The sequence below is a fragment of the Thunnus thynnus genome, chromosome 21 (assembly GCF_963924715.1).
Source record: "Thunnus thynnus chromosome 21, fThuThy2.1, whole genome shotgun sequence".
NCBI lineage: Eukaryota > Metazoa > Chordata > Actinopteri > Scombriformes > Scombridae > Thunnus > Thunnus thynnus.
The window spans coordinates 11,251,532-11,267,700 of NC_089537.1; the positions used below are offsets into that span (position 1 = coordinate 11,251,532).

Consider the following 16,169-nt stretch of genomic DNA (forward strand, 5'->3'; position numbering starts at 1 on the left):
AAGTGACTAGACATTACTGTTCTGCCGTATTCCTGCTGTGTCTTTTCTGAGTTAAAACCTATTGGCGTAGTGATATCATCAGAAACGGATGTCAGTGCAGGACAAGAGGGCATTGACTCTCCACATTGTTTATTCAGGCTTTATTTATCTGAGAAGACTTGACTGAGAGCGCACTGCCCTGCGCCATACTGATAGTTGCTTCATGCTTCATTTGGAAACAGACGGTAGTACACGCACTCAAAATGTCACAATGCAGCCAAAACAACTGGGTACATTGGATGAGACTCAGAGTTGCACGCGAGGTCACGCACCACCTGATGTTTGAAAATAACACGGCAGTTGCAGAAAGATCACTCTGTTAAGGATTAGCTGACTGAAAATAAACCAGAACTGCTTCAAAATTCCACTGCGTTTTTCTTTTTCTTGCTAGGGGTTATTGACGGTTGAATTTGACCTACGAAGCAATGTACTCTTCAAACACTGAGTGCTTATTAGAAGCATGAAAAATTCAAATGCCAGAGTTTATAGAGGCCATGTCTGTGTTCATAACAAAAGGTAGAAGTAGGTGATTGTAGATTCAAGGCTGCAGTGTTGTTACAACAAATTTGAACTGGCTCAAAAACACTTCTAGCGCAGTTTTGCTTCATTGCCTATTAAAAGATCTAATTGTTCTAGTAGATGTAGGAACAGCAAGTATCCAATAATAACTCTGCAGCAGTGCCTCTCAAACACTGAGGTCATGTGATATTCAATATGGTACCAATCAAATCATGCAGTAAGGATAAAAATATCTGTGTTTGACTCTCCACCAGCTACTTGTTTACCGTGGCTCTCAGCCATTTGCCCTGGACAGCTACAATAGGCTTTTGTGAGTTTCTAATGGACTGATAATGCAAAAAGCTGCAGAGGTGTTTTGATTCTCAGTGTGATCAGCAGTACCAGCTACTTTTTTAACAGGGTGGGAATTGGTTCAGTGTAGTGCGTATGCAAATCACTGCTTGAATTGTCAGATCAGAAAATGTGTCTTATTGGAAAAATAAGAAGGTCTCTTACAAGCTGTTACAGATATAGTGCTGTCGAAATAAGTACATAACCCATTGTCCGTGTAACAAGATAAAAGAGTTTTAAAAATTTCCATTATTATTATTCTATTTAAAATTAAACCAATGTTAGCATATAGTGGTAAATAGATCGGTAAGGTTGACACATTCCCATTATGACACTCAACTTGGGCTGCAACGAACAATTATTTTCACTGTCGATTAATTGATTATTCGTTTGATCTATAAAACATCGGAAAACAGTGAAAAACATCCACTGCAATATCCTGGAGCACAAGGTGGCATCATTAAATGTCTTGTTTTGTCCAATAAACAGTCCAAACATATCCAATTCTCTATCATGTAGGACCAAGAAAAGCAGCTAAATCTCACATTTAAGAACCTGGAACCATCAAATCATTTGCATTTTTGCTTAAAAAACATATCTAAATGATTAATCGATTATCAAAATAGTTGCTGGGTAATTTTCTTTTAATTAATAGTGGCAGTTCTATAGAAAACTGCACACTGTATTTCCTGTAGGCGATGCAATGTAAAGGCATTTTCTCTGCACTTTACATCCTTTATTCCCCCCTGTAATTTCATTCTTGCAGTAACTGACAGCTTTACTCAAGGGCATCCTGACAGTAGCTGAATGAGAGAAGCACTTTTCTGATTTACTTTAGTAAGATATTTCTGCTCAGTCTTGAGATTCAGACCTGTGATCTTCAGATCACAAGCCAACTTTTCAAACCTTGAGGCAACCGCCGCCTGGCTGCCTATGAAGACGCTGCCTGGCACTGAGCCTCTTGCTTTATTAGTCTGCAATGCCTTTGTTGACCCAGTCCTCGCCGTCCTTTTCTTTGCTTTTCATCTCAGAGACTGTCTGACTTGGAGACTGATCAACACTGACCAGAATGATACACTCATGTTCTCTTTAGGACAAAATCTGTCCAACCCCATTTTCACGGATGCTGCCACTTGTGTTCATGCATGTGTGTGACTACTCAGAGACAGAGAGACCTACAGTCAGACAGACAGATATACAGTCATGTGACCCCTCTGACCCTCTGTACTGTGTTTACTGGGTGAGTTATGTCTCCTTGTTCCCTTCTGTCACTGTTGCGGCGGGGACACAGGACAATCATACTGGCCTCATAGTGCCACATTCATTTCTCCGACCTGGGTCTGATCTCACGCCTCTCACTTCACATTGTCATTACTTCAGGCTGTTATTAATTTATTTAATCAATAGCACAGAAATCCATAATGGCAGGCAGATTCACCAAGCTGTTACAACAAGTTATGAGCATGAGCTGTTGTGTTCCTCTGCCTACTCATATGTGTTTGTGACAGGGGGGGAAAGCCAGATTGTAATATAAGTGCTGTGCATTATTTGCATTATGTCAGCATGGTCATCATCTTTTCAAACTGGTAAAGTCATTATTTCAGAACTTTATTGAGATTTCTTTCCATGCACTTTTTGGAGAGTTTGATGCTGACTCAGAGATCATAGTAGCCCTGTGGCTCCATTGTTGCCATCGGCTAAACTCTTCAGCCTCCCTATGAAAGATTATGAAACTGGCTTTAAAATAGAGAGCAGCAGCTCACCAGAGCTTTGGATGATTTGAGGCTAAATATATGTAAAAGGCAGCTTGGTCCATGGGCAAGAGTGGGATGGCAGCCAAGGCCTTTGGTGCCTCTTTTTTTTGCTCTCTCTATCAGTTTGGCAGAAAGATACCCTGAAAACCTAATATGAGCCAGAAAGACACTGAGTCTGAGGTTCTGGGTACTGGAGTGAAAACAGCTCTGCAGCAATGCCTTCACTGTTAAACCTGTATTGTACACTAGTTTTTCATTTATCATAAACACACAGAAGATGTCAGCAGTGTAATTGTCAGTCAGGGGGGTGTCTGTAAGAAATCTAAGTGGAAAGTGACATCTGACCTTTCAAAAGTGAAAATCAAACCTCACCAAGCTCAACTTGGCTTGTGTTATCAGTATGTTATAAATCATCCATTAACTCTTCATACACCAGTTACAGATGCTTCGTAGGACAGGTTTTAATTGTAATCAGATACATGAATTAAGACGTCATATAACGTCATATATATTATAGTGTATTATAAAATAATTTATCAAGTGTTTATATACTGCTTATAAATGCTAAATAGGGGGGTTAAAGTAACATGTTAGAAAAGGAGCCCATTTAGTGATTTCATGACATTCTATAAACAGTAAACCTGCATAAAATATGCATCTTTCAATGAAAATATGATTTTACATTTTAATTTTTCCACAGATGTCATAGTAATAAGGCTGTTTTGAGTGTTTGAGTGAGACTTTGTTTTTTTTTTTTTTGCAATGTCATTTCAGATGTTTCAGCATTACAGTCTTGTTCAGCGTATTCAGCAACAATGCAACAGCTGGATTAAAGTGGCAGAGGTCACATGACAAGCTGTCATGTCAGGATAACAGAGGTTGTCACAACTCATCCGATTCTTCTTTCGTATGATATGAGTCATCTTTACCAAATTTCACCATCGTGCCTGGAGCTATTTTTTCCTTAGTCTTTTAAAATGAAAGAGTTTTTATGAAAAGCTGTCTTTTAAGCTGCTGAGTCCCTTTTCTTGAATCTGCTGGCATTTGTGTAGCTGAAAGCAAGCTGTCTATCATTTCATTCTCTTTACTCAAGTCATATTATACAAGTGCAGTCGAGTTGAGTACCTTCCAAGGCACACAGGTGGCTCTTTCACTGGGTGACTGCAGGATCGTTTCCTCAATAGCAGAGTAGGAAAAGGCAGAGGCACCAAACTGAATAGCTTCAGGTGTAATCCTCACCTGCTCTTGCACTGTTAAATCCCAAATGTTTTGATTTATTTTGTCTTCCCTCTCCATTTGTTTGGGTTTACTTTTCAGCAATGGAAGGATTTAGCTCTGAGGGATTAGTCAAAGTCGGTTCTGTTTATACTGTTCACGCGGGAAGAAAGTAATGTCAGGGCATATCCTTTTTTCACACGGCATCATGAGTCCAAATACATTCATGAGCACATGCACTTGTAGCCCCACATATACACAACCATGCAAATATTGCTCTGCATGTAGTTCATTGCACCTGCCTCCTGTTGTCTGCTCCATAAATGACTCTTTGCTCTGAGTCAACATCTCTCTCATTCTTTATTGTATAATAATAGCAGCATAAGAAATAGATGCTGATGCACAAAGCATCCATGCTGGCACACCTGAGCCACAGAGGGAGTGATGGAGCATTTTCTTCTCTCTTCATGCTGCTTTGATGTTTTATTGTTTTTGTGCATCTGGGCACCACAGTCGCAGCAAAGTCCAGATCATGTCTGTCAGTGTTGTGGTTTTTGTGCTTGTGTGCACAAGAGGAGGGGTCTGCAGAGGGGAGCAGCCTCCCTGCTCCAACACATGGTGCCCAGACTAAACAACAAGATGAATGTTTCCTGAATCCAACCTGGCATGGAGGCGCCCCAATCAAGTTTATTTATAAAGCACATTTAAAAACAACCAGAATTGACCAAAGTGCTGTAGAATAAAATAACATAAATAAAATAACATAACATGGTAACAGCAAAAAAACAATAGAGATAACATAACAATACTATCCCATAAGAATACACTAATAAATACGTAAAGGAACAATTGGAAAATACAAACGAGTAAAAAGTGAAACATAAAACCTTAAGAACACTCAAAGGCCTGAGTAAACATGTGGGTCTTAAGTTTAGCCTCAAAAGTGTCTACAGAGGGGGAACACTTCATTGAAAATGGTAAACTGTTCCAAAGCTTTGGGGGAGGCTACTACAAACGTAGGATCGCCCTTACCACTTAGCCTCAATCAAGGCACAGCTAGGAGCAGCTGGTCTGAGGATCTGGGGTTGGAAAGGGAGCAGAGGAGCTCAGAGATGTACTAGGGCACCAGGCCATGTAAAGCTTTAAAAACAAACAATAGAACTTTAAACTCAGTCCTATACTTGACTGGTAGGCAAAGCAGGGACACCAGTACAGGAGTGATGCTGTCTCTCTTCCTGGTACCAGCTAGTAGTCTAGCAACAGCATTCTGCACCAGCTGCAAGCGAGACAAGGATGACTGGCTAATTCCCAAATAAAGAGCATTGCAGTAATCCAGCCAAGAGGAAATGAAGGCATTAGTGACAATCTTCAGGTCATTAAATGAGAGGAATGGTTTGAGTTTGGCGATATTTCTTAGCTGGAAAAAGCAGCCTTTCCCAACAGTGTTAATTTGTCTGCCAAATTTTAAAACTGGATTGAAGATAACACCAAGATTTCTAGCATGGTCATTTAATTGAAGACAGTTTTTTGCCATCCAATATTTCACATCCTGGAGGCAATCAAGGAGGGACCTAACTATGTTATTATTATCACCAGGTTCCAATGGGAGGTATAGTTGAGTGTCATCTGCATAGCAATGGTAGAAGATATTGTATTTTTGGAGGATCGAGCCTAAAGGGAGCGTGTATAAGGTGAATAATATGGGCCCGAAAATGGAGCCTTGAAGTATTTCACAGGTGATGGGAGCAGACGAGGAGAAGATGTTTCCAGTTTTGACAGAAAAAGATCTATCTGGATACCAACCTGGTGCTCCAGATGGTTCAGGAGAATATTATGGTCAACTAAATCGAAGGCGGAGCTAAGGTCTAGTAGAATTAGTATGGCACATTTACCAGATTCAAGCGACAGCAGTAGATCATTGTGACATGAATAGACAAATTTTTTCCATGACCTTAGATAACAATGGCAACTTAGAAATAGGCAAGAAATTATTTAGAACAGTTGCATCAAGGTAAGGCTTTTTAATGATGGGATGTAATACCACATTTTTAAAGCAAGAGAGATCAGAACCATTGGCTAGACTACTGTTTAGGATGAGTGAAATTGTAGGACCTACAGTGTCAAACACTTCCTTCAACAGGCAATCTGCTGTGTGGCTCGACTGAATGATTGAAAGAATCACATTCAGAGCAAAAGTAAAGGAGATGATATCGGAGAGGAGAGAAGAAGAAATAAGTAGAATGGATAGGAAGGAAGATGAGAGAGGTTTAGTCTGTTCATATCAAATTTTGGACTGCACATTAGAATCAGTTAAAGGATAATTGCAGTTTATTACAATCTGGATGTTTTTTTAGACCATCATTTCTTTTAGTAATAATAGCTTTGTACTAAGCTGCTGATTGATATCTTGGAATGCAGCGTTGTTGCTAAAAAGAAGTGGGATAGGGCAAAAAATATAAGCAGACTGTGATGCAAGGGGCACCAATTCAAAAGTTCAGTTTACTCATTATGAAGAGTATTATCCAGCCTATGAAAACAGCTGTATAAAGTTTTCTGTCTTCTTTGAAGACAGCACTCCAAGGTCTCTGAAAATATCCCCGATGATGTCATAAGGGTTATCTGATATTGGGCTGGGATACTACAAATTAACAAAAAAGGCCTGCATTGCTAACTGGAGATATATGGTTTGAAAGGCAAGGTTGTAATAAAAGATGCTATTAAAGTAAATGTAGGAGTGAGTGTTTTAATCTGTTTCTTTTGAGTGCAATACTAAATTGCTGGAGTTCCCCTTTAACTAGATCCTCAGATTAGATAAATTTATTTGGAAGAGAAAATGAGGCTGAACAGTAAAATTATTACTGAAGCTGACTATTATAAGCATCCATCAACTGGTTCAACTTTGACCTAAACTTACTTATACATGCACAGTTTTCATGTGCAATCAAGGATTCTTTTTGACATTTTGGCTTTACCACACAAATAGGTGATTCAGATTATCTGGTTCTTTTAGTACCTGTCCTCTGACCATTTGTGTGTCCAAGTCCTGTTCCACTTTATTGTAACAATGTTGTTGTGTTTCCAGATCTCAGTAATAATTTTGGTCACCATGTTACCATGTTTTGTTATCATAATCAGACAATGAACAGGCCCAAGATGTAATAAACTGGAATTATGCTTCATCTTATCCTTATCTTTATCTTCTGACTGTGTGCACTGCCAGAAAAGATGTTAACATTTTATCTCAGTACACCAAAATGCTTCCAAAAGCTTTTTCCTTGAAAGCAAAACACATGTTTTAAGTATTACTAACTGTGAGTGTCTTCAAGTTTGGCCTGAACTCTTCCACAACCCACAAGGTGTTACCATCATGCGATGATGGAACTGTTAACAACACCAACAAAAGCTCAGTGTGCTGCTGCCAACCTGCCTCCTCCCACACGTCACCTTTCACCTCCCTACCCTGCACCCCCACATCACACCTCCGCCCTTTTTTATTTCACCCAAAAGCCTAGAAAGAGCTGGTCTGGCTGTGTTTGGCTGGCTTAGTGAGACAGTGAATTGGAGGTTTGGGCTTTTGGATATAGTGAGGGACAAGAGGTTGAGGTATCATGGTAAAAACTTTTGGCAGACCATGGGAAAGGCGCCTTGTTGTGGAGACAGAGCTTTGAGGCTCTCTGGGGGCTATGATGGGCTGAACCTCATTGCGGTTTGTAGCAACAAGCTGTTGGATTTGGAGAGAAAGTTCCAGACACACCCCCAACCCTTACTCAACATTGCTACCCCCCTTTCCTCGTGCCTCAAATAGTGTATCTGTCTCAGTAAGACATTCAAGCAGGAAGCCCCCTCCATGTGTTTTTCTTCAGCCTACTAGCCCAGCTCCTATCCTCCCTTCATCTTCACTCCTTCGGCTTGAAGTTTGCCTCTTCGGTCGGTCTTCTTCTCCTGATTGAGGAGAGCCAGACTCCGAGTAGTGGCAAGAGGTTAAAAAACCTTAGTCAAGAGGGAACACACACAGACGTCTACATGTGACAAGCCTCCGCCAAACAATGGCTGTTGGCTGAGGGAGAGAGAGGGGGGGGGGGGGGCGCGGAGGGGCAGCGGCAGTTTCTTGGATGGCCTGATTGGAGCATAAACAGCAGCCCAGGAAGTGCTGAAGTAAGAGAGAGAGAGAGAGAGAGAGGGAGGGGAGTTGGGGAAGTGTGCAGATCTGCCGGGAGAGAGCAAAAAGTTTTGGGACTGCCACGGTGTGTTAGTTAGTTGGTGTCAATGTGTTTGTGTACAAGACTTTTCTTTATAAGGACATAGTGTATCACAGAGAACCGGGAAGGAAAGGTGAGTAGATGCATCTCACATACACACACTTGCACCCAAGGTCACACACTCACACAGATGTGAACTTAAAAATGCACAGATGCTCAGTCAACCCCTTTTTCCTCTGATGTATTCAAAGGCAAACATCCTTGCATGACTTCGGAAGTGGCTCGTTATTATCGCACGCAATATCGTTTGAGATTCCAGTGGGTTTTTTTGAATTGCATTCACTATAGAGTTGTTAATGTGTGTGCTGTTTGCTGATGGTTTCCCCTGGCTCTGAAAGCTGCTTGTTTTGCATAGCTGTTTTTGTGGTGCCTTGAACTGCAGCCAGCCATTCAGTGCGTGAAGCAAAAAGGGGACCATCTAATGTGTGTGTGGCTGTGTCTAATTAAGCTGATGGGGGAGAAGAGTGGTGAGGGTCAGACGATGAGAGGCTGAACTTGAAAACATTACGGTCACTTTCACAAAACACAGTCCTAACTATCTGTCTTCTCTTTTCCGCTACATGAATCATCTCAGAATCAATCAGTGTAAAGAACTTTTCCCTAATCTTTTTTTTGCCGCCTCTGAATCTCATCTCCTTCTAAAGACCACAGGAAAATGACATCTGTAGACAAAAGTAGCTGAATGTGGATCAGATTTACAGTAGATTTGGCCATGTATGGTGCTGTTTTCTCGCTGGATCAAATGGATTACTAAATTTTCCCACCGGGAAGATGCTGCATTCTTCCTCTGAAAATGAACATCACTTTGCAACTTCAGTTTTCTAATGTTACATAGATCCATTTACTAGACAGAGCAGTAAACTATAGTTAATGGTGACCTCTTTTCATCTGAGAGCTATGCTTAGTTTGTCACTGCGCTGTAAATAAAGTAGCATTTTAAGCATTGTCTTAACAAGCCAATTTTCCTGTCTGCAGCTCTCCAGTACTGCTGGAATTGCTTTAACTTTTTCCACTGTTCAGTAGATTTGCATCTGGAAAAGGCTGGTCTGCCCAAAGCACAAACAAATGGAAAAAATTTAACGTAATTTCATAGCTATTCTCATGTAAGTGTGTGATATTAATCTCAATTAATGTCAAACTTGATTTCAAATGTATTTTTTATCACCTTAGAATGATCAAACTGGATAAATCCAATAAATAATCAGCAAAATCAACATCCAATGAGAATGAGCTTGTCAAAAACTAAATGGTAAGCAGTACTTTGTATTTAGTTCGGTAATTATAGAGGACTGTATAGTTTCTATAACCTTATTTTTTATCACTCAGGTGATCAGTGGTGGGATTTGTTGTGTCTCTTTCAGCAATGAGTATATCAACTTCAGTTCCCCCGCTGGGAGGGAAGGTAAACTGGTCGGAAAGGAGTGTCTCGTCAAAAAGACAAATGGGCTTGCACCCTTGCACCCCTTCTAGAGCCCCCGAACCTCATCCTTCATCACTTGTTCCGGTGCTCTGACAGTGTGACTGTCTCTCACAAGTTTTCTTTGTGCCTTAGTCTTTGCTGATGTAGCAAGTTGTCAATTTCTCACAAGACCAGAGGAAACTGTTATTAAGTGTAAGGCAGTGCCGTGGCTGCCAGTTTAATTCAGCCAAGCTATTTGTCTAAGTGCTAGCATATGAGGCGCAGTGATTTTGGCAGTGTTTTTAAAAGCAAAGGCACACAGTAGCTCCTGACCATATGCCTCCATTTGTCTGATATCATTATAAGACACTAAGGTTGTGTCTTGACCACTTGATTACCTGGCTGGACTATTCTGTTGCATCAGTATCCAGACATAACAGATCATGTCTGGATCTGTGCAAGAGATCAAGCACTAACCTGGGCCATATGTAATAGCCGATGCAAATGTGGTGCTGTTGAGTTTGATGGCTGCCACGGGACGCTGAGCTTGGTGGAAACACACCTGGGCAAGTGGCATGTGGCCGAGTAGCGCAGAGGCCGGGGGGGAGGAGGGAGAGGTCTGACCAGGTGTTTCTCCACAGAGCTGTCTGCACTGTCATCCCTCATTGGGCCCTGAGCCAACTCATGCCACGTCTCATTGAGCTTCAGGATTTGATCAAACCTCATTACAGAGCTTTCATTTCAGCTCCTATTGGCGGTTGAGTTATAGATATGATAGAACACCCCCACTTAATGAAGCTACCCAAAGTGCATTTGTGTGTGTGGGGTTGTGTTTGTGAAAAAAAAATACAGAAATAATTACTTGAAACAATATTAAAGAGTCAGTTCATCCAAATTATACTAAAAAAATAAAATTGTATACCTGCTATTTTTTCGGAGAAGAGCAGTTCCAATGAAAACTCGTCAAGTGTCAAGTGTGTGGATCACCCAGACCAACAGGGACTCTGATTCTGGAAAACAGATGTTGATTGTTTCAAATGTCACTCTGGTGATGAAGGCCATGAGATGTGGCTAAAAGCTCTGGAATATTTCCAGTAGTCGACCTTATGCTAAGAATTTCTTGTCAAACTTCTATTTCCAAGGTCAAGCTTTAAGGTTTCTATAAATCCTTACTTATATTGTAGGATAACCTTGATGCTTAAGTTAAGTGTCCACTGCTATTTCTCCATCAACGCATCATCTCAACAGTCTAAGACTTTCTTGTTTAATAAAGTTTAAGTTTACGCCTGAGGCAAATTATATTCTCAATTAGCTGCGAACAACGGATCTCGTCCTCATCGTCTGAACAGCTTAGACCAGAAACCGTCCTTCGGGCCAAAACAACGTGAGTCTAATAGAGGTGGGAATGATAGCAAGGTACAATCAGACAAAATCTCTAACACATTAATCGACTTCTACCCGTTGTAAACTGACCTCATTTTGAGCCATCTCTGAGGCACAGATGAACACACTCTCTGAAAATCTTTTATTTCTGCAGTGGAGGTAAGAAATTCAAGTATGTAACACCATATTTTGCCACAGTTTTAAAGGATCAGAGGATAAGTCGTTTCTATTATACAAATAGACTTTTTGCGTTCCTCTCGAATGCTAGTGAAATGACTTTCTGTCAGGGACTAATGGTAACATTTTAATGCTCTGTACGGAGAAATGTGACAGACCAGCAGAAAGTGATTTAATAAGGCAGTGATTTGCAGTTCAGCTCATAATGATTCATTAGTGTCAGTCTTCTCTGTGTTTCCTTCTTTTCCATGTCCTTTTTATTTGATATTCATAATTGGTCTGAATGGAACTGAATGATTTTTTTAACCACTAGACGAAATCTGAAGCACCATACTGAAAAGTAGTGACACAAAGTAAGCAGGAGTGATGTTTTTAATATTACACAGATGTTTCTCCGCTGTCTTTTATTGTTGGCGATGGTAGAGGCTTATGTTAGACCGTGACATTTGCTGGAGTCGTTGCTGTAGGCTTTGCTGTGACAAGGATTATCCACAGAGGAAAATCATGCTTCCTGTCATGATATCGGATGCTTGTGGAGCTGTTGGAAAATTTGCCAAGACATAAAATTTGATTTTTATGAAGGACTTTCTACATAGAGCATGACAGAAAAGTCACTAACAAATGGGTTGACCTACAGTTAGAGGACAACTGTAAAAGATGTCGTAATTGTACTGAAAAGTGTATTTTTTATTAAGGAAATAAGTCTCCACTCTTTTTAAAATGCCCTACTCAGATGACACAAAACCAATAGCTCTTCTTCTACTTGGCCCTTTACTCTTGTTGTTTATGGGCTCCACATACTTCAGTGACTCCACCTATTAAGTGAAGTCACTTGTTTGACCGTCTCCTCTTTCTTTGGCAATAATGAGAAGGAGGGGGAAGACAAATCTTCCCCACCCACAGGCACGAGAGGCTCAAGCAGACACTGCTCTGACACTCTTTGGTCGCTATTAAACCCCCCCCACCCACCCAGCTCTTTTCTCCCAGTGTAAACATCACCCCCGCCTCTCCCATCCGTCCACTCCTTTAGGCATTTGGTGACATGGTACCTCCCAACACACAAGAACATACCAGGGTTGTTTTTGTCTGGTGATGGACATGCTTTGTGTACACATGAACAGGAGTTGTATGTTTTTGTCTATTAGTCTACAATCACCGCTGCCTTCTGGGGAAATAGATCATGAATTAAGATGTGGAAAGACAAAGAATAATGTGATGAGGCCCGGTTGATGTGAGAGGGAAAATTAAATGCCAAAAAACTGCCCATCAGTCCTGCAAAATGGCATTTACTAACGTCATTCTCTTTGAAATCCTTGAAAGCATTTGAGGTTTTCTGTCCTTATAAAGCGTTGTTAATTAAGAAAAGTCCGAATTTGAGTATTAAAGCTGGATAATCCCAATAAATATGGATGAGACTTCTGTTCTGAGACCTATTTAACAACCTGCTGTGTCTTGTCCTCTCTCCTCCAATGTTGGCGTTTTTATGTTTTCTATCGACCGCAGTGACCGCTCGCTAATGAGTCATTATCGAGGCATGATTTCATAATTGCCCCTCTGCCTGACAAACTCAGTACACTCTCATTTAGCCACGGTCCAGATTATAAAAGTTCCATTTCTGAAAATATTCTGTAAAGCCTGTGACACACAGGATGTTTTCATTAAGCCTGGCTATTCTAGGAGTAGCAGCTACCTGAGCTCTCGAGTTAGGAGGTTTTGAGGAAACCTGTCTTCTGTCTCTGCACGGTCTGTTTGGAGAACTCCTTCCTGCTCTGACTGATAAGTAGACAGGACCATGTAAATACTGGAAAGTGTCCCGGGAGGGCAGGTCAATGATTATCAAATAAAACCATTACAGGCTAAATATAATTACAGATAAACAGAGAGAGAAAGAGCTGCTATTCATGCACTGTGTATCGATACATGAGGACACAGTGTATGTACTCTGAGGATTTTATCTAAGTATTAGTAAAATTATGACACCTGTTAACTTCAAACACTCTTCTTCAGTTTAGGGCAGATTTTGTCATACATGATGTTGGTGGCAGTGATGTTTTGTGGATACAAAAGTAGATTCCAAGCATTTTGAAAAGGACAAGGACAAAGGACAATATTCTATATGTTTCTTATTGTCAACAAATCTCACAACCAACAATCCCACTAACAAGTTTTGCCTGTGTATTCAAAGCCATATATAGTTTATTTCTCTGTGTCGCAGACCTCCATTGTTGTCCAGAAACTGTTAACATCATATACACATTAATTAGCGAAACTTTTTCATTTGGTGACATGTTCTTTCATTACGTTGAACATGCTGGTCACTGTAGTTTACTTTGAGCCAATGCCACATACACCTTCCTGCTACCATAAATGCTCAAGAGCAAATCCGCTTCTGAAAATGGTCCCCTGCGAAAAACACAGTTTATTCCCATTTGAGTAATGTTTGCTGAAAGGTACAGTGCTCAGCTGTTTTATGAAATTATTTAGCCTTTTAAAAATGACAGTATATATATTTATGACCTGTTTTTAAAGATTTACATCTTCAGGAGGAACAAATGAGTTTGGGACTGAGTGCTACAGACAGTGAGCCGGGAAGTTGGAAAGTATTGAGAAACACACTGTTGGTTTTGATCTTTTCACTGGATTTGCGGACAATGAGAAAAACTCAATATTCCATCACGTATGTCTCTCTGAAAAAGAACCTTTTCAGTTAAAAAATAATTGAAGGTTATTTAGTTGTTTTACCTCTAGATCTTGTGGCCCAGACTACACTCCAATGCCAGTGAGTTTTTCTAGCCCAGGCTCCTCTCAGAGTAATGAAAGCCATCTTGTAAAACCTGATATTTTCAAAGTTGGAGTAATTCTTTTACCTTTCTGCTCCACCTCAATAATCTGAAGTTAGCACTCTTAAAATCATAATAGGTCTTAGGTATTTTCCATTTTAGCTTGCCCAGTAGTGACAGGGTTCTCTTTTGAGTTTTTAGTTTTCAAGCTCCTGCACAAGACATGTTGGGAAACTCTATATTTTAAAGCTCATCTTTACAGATAATATCTATATTATGTGGCTGTCAGAAGGTCCACCAGTCTATCATTACATTCCTCATAAAATAGCGGAAAACTATGGCTATTTTTTCCATTCCCCCAAGATTTTACTCAGCTTCCCACTTTAAAATTCAGGGCCACAGAACATTCCACGAAGTTCGGAACATTTCCATTCGTTTTTATAATGGCAGGAAGAGGGGAAACAACCCTTTAACACACAGGTTCACCCACACACCAACACACTCAGTTCCGTCTCTTGTGCCCTTTATCACCTTTTTTTAGCACTTTGTTTCGAAGTTTCCTTCCCGTCAGGTTTTCCTTTCACAAGAGTGTGTATCCTTCCAGGCAGCAGCACAACAATACTCCGCTTCATTTCAGCTCTCCAAGATCTGAGACTGCTGGAGCCAATGGGCTGCTAGACACATGCTAAAGCCATTTTGTGGTGGATGATGGTGGTTCGCCACAAAGGCATCGCAAAATAATCATCTCACTACGTACATAATGAAGCCGAAAGAAGGAAAAGGGTACTGTATCAGTGCACGTGCAGCTGTGTTGAAATATGGCTCGTTGTCTGTGCAGCCAGTGTAATGCCAATCAAACATGACACCTCTTAAAATGAGGAATGTGCTTAATGTGGCTTGCTCACATATGAAGATCTCATTTCATATTACTATCTGTTAGAGCTTCCTGTGAATTTAGCCAAAATCTGCTCAGGCTGACAGATCCCAGCGATGGTTGAAGAGACTTTTTATTATTAGACTCAGACACATCCCATTTGGTTTCTCAGTCAAGCTCAGACAGTTTGATGGAGGACTCTCTGTGGAGCTGGAGAGTGACTTAATTACAGTCACTATCTCAATCTGAATTTACCGGGGGTGCATCCATAATAGATGCTTAACTTGGTATCAGGGGGCCCCAATTAGAGTCAACCAGTAATTGTGACAGAACTGAAGTTGATTTTCTCAGCACAACAAGCTGTAAACACGCCACTGACGTATTATCAACTATAAAGCTTATATGACAACTGTGTTAGCCAACAGTTACATACTTGCACATCCAGTAAACACGGACGAACAATAGCGTTCATATGGAGTAATGTCTCTGTCCACCTGATAAATGTAAGTCCAATATTCACTCGTTTTTAGCTTTGTTTTGATCTCCGCCAACTCCTGAGAAAAATACCTGGCTCGTAGTGCTACATGCTCCACTATGTTCTGGAGCCAGCTGCTAACCTTGTCTGTCTGCTGTCTGCTTTTTCGCTGAAAACAGCTGCCTGTTATGGCTGGAAAGTGGCTTAATGAGAGCGTTGAGAGTGAACCAAAACAGTCGAACTGTGGGCTATAAAACCAAAACAATGAGCTGAAAGACACTAAAATGCTCCATAGAGCTGAGGGGAACTGCAAAGTCAGGTGATAATTCCTTGTGGATTCACTATTAGCAACACCATTCACATTGCACATAATTCTATCAATATAAAACATTTATTAGAGCAACTTTAAGGTCACTGTAAATCTTCAAACCAATTATTTTGTCCGAGCAATAAGGATAATTATCATAACAGACCTTGACACTAATTCTTGCGTATTGATCTTCAATTTGTTATTGTGTTGTTGTAAACTCTAAAACAAAAATGTATCCATGTCGCCAGGGGAAATTCTCTCCCTGGTGGTCTTCCAGAAACAACCAATACATTCTCTTTGGACTATTAACCAGCACTGTTTCTATGGAGCAGCTGCATACTTCACACTTGATGACAGCACTTAGTGTGAGTGTCAGTTCTCTGATTTCCAGCTTTGGGGGGAGTTTTTCCCTCTGACCAGAATTTGTCTAGACGATAGGAAAGACATACAAGAAATCTTAAATTGTTCCCTTTTAAGGGTGTATGCTGCACTGCAGTTGGTGGTCTGTGCCTTTGCATGTACAGTGTAATTTCCATGGGGGTTATGTGTTACACAGTATGGCCCAGTAAGCTGGATTCTGTGCTGCTTTGATCAGGGTAGAGTCCCCTCACTAATCCGCTTGAGCTCTGGATGTTTGCCCAGGACACGTACACAC

General features: G+C 40.7%; 1 protein-coding gene across 18 annotated transcripts in view; it reads left to right on the forward strand.

Moving 5' to 3' along the window:
* si:ch211-285f17.1 (sickle tail protein homolog) overlaps positions 1–16,169 on the forward strand; it is a 113,805-nt gene that overhangs the window by 35,743 nt on the left and 61,893 nt on the right. Inside the window, exon 1 of one of the 18 annotated variants that reach the window (XM_067578273.1) lies at positions 8,033–8,189. The exons of the other annotated variants lie outside the window; for them this stretch is intronic. The gene's annotated coding sequence lies outside the window, so the exon portion shown is untranslated. Of the gene's footprint in view, positions 1–8,032; positions 8,190–16,169 lie in introns of those variants that run through there. 18 annotated transcript variants of the gene reach the window in all.